Raw genomic sequence first — 658 nt, 5'->3', positions numbered from 1 at the left:
GCAAAACATTACCAGCAGTCTTGTATGGCACTAGTGAATATGTGTGCAATAGGAAAGCTGACTCCCCGAATATGTGGCATTGTTCAGATGGAAAATACCTATGTTCCTGTCCGTTCATTATACCTATCCAAAAAGATATATTCTGCAGCATTCTACCATCGTGTGCTCTGAAAGGAAATCCAGCCTATATGTACACACTTAAACTTCAAATTTCCCAAAGCAACAGCTAACACAGAGTGCTCAAACTTTCTGTTGATGTTGCACTCTATTGCAAGGGCAGAACTTTGATCCTAACATGACACCCAGCCACTGCTGTTACCACACTTCTAAAACCCGTACATTTCCTAAGCTCCTCTCCCATAGTCCTTCAGTGTTCGTCTAAAGACCAAACTACGTATTTTGTACGAATATCAACGAAAACATATTACTCTTTGTACACACAAATGCGCAGGACCTTCTGAGATTCCAAGTGTTTTACATATCTCACGGAAAGTTATTTGACTACCTAAGTACCAGAGAGTTAGATGCAGAGCTAATTAGGTTCCATGTGCAAGATCTCATCCTCGATGTTTTTCTGCAAATGGTATGTTTATTTCAGACAAAATATAATCAAAGGATGCTCTACTAATGCGCAGAAACTTTAAGAAGTCTAACTCAA

General features: G+C 39.4%; 1 pseudogene; it reads right to left on the bottom strand.

The window, feature by feature from the left end:
* The window catches only part of LOC119589388, a 16353-nt pseudogene that overhangs the window by 5529 nt on the left and 10166 nt on the right, over nt 1-658 (bottom strand).

Source organism: Penaeus monodon, chromosome 25 (genome assembly GCF_015228065.2).
Source record: "Penaeus monodon isolate SGIC_2016 chromosome 25, NSTDA_Pmon_1, whole genome shotgun sequence".
Classification (NCBI taxonomy): domain Eukaryota; kingdom Metazoa; phylum Arthropoda; class Malacostraca; order Decapoda; family Penaeidae; genus Penaeus; species Penaeus monodon.
This window is presented reverse-complemented; position numbering and strand designations above follow the sequence as displayed.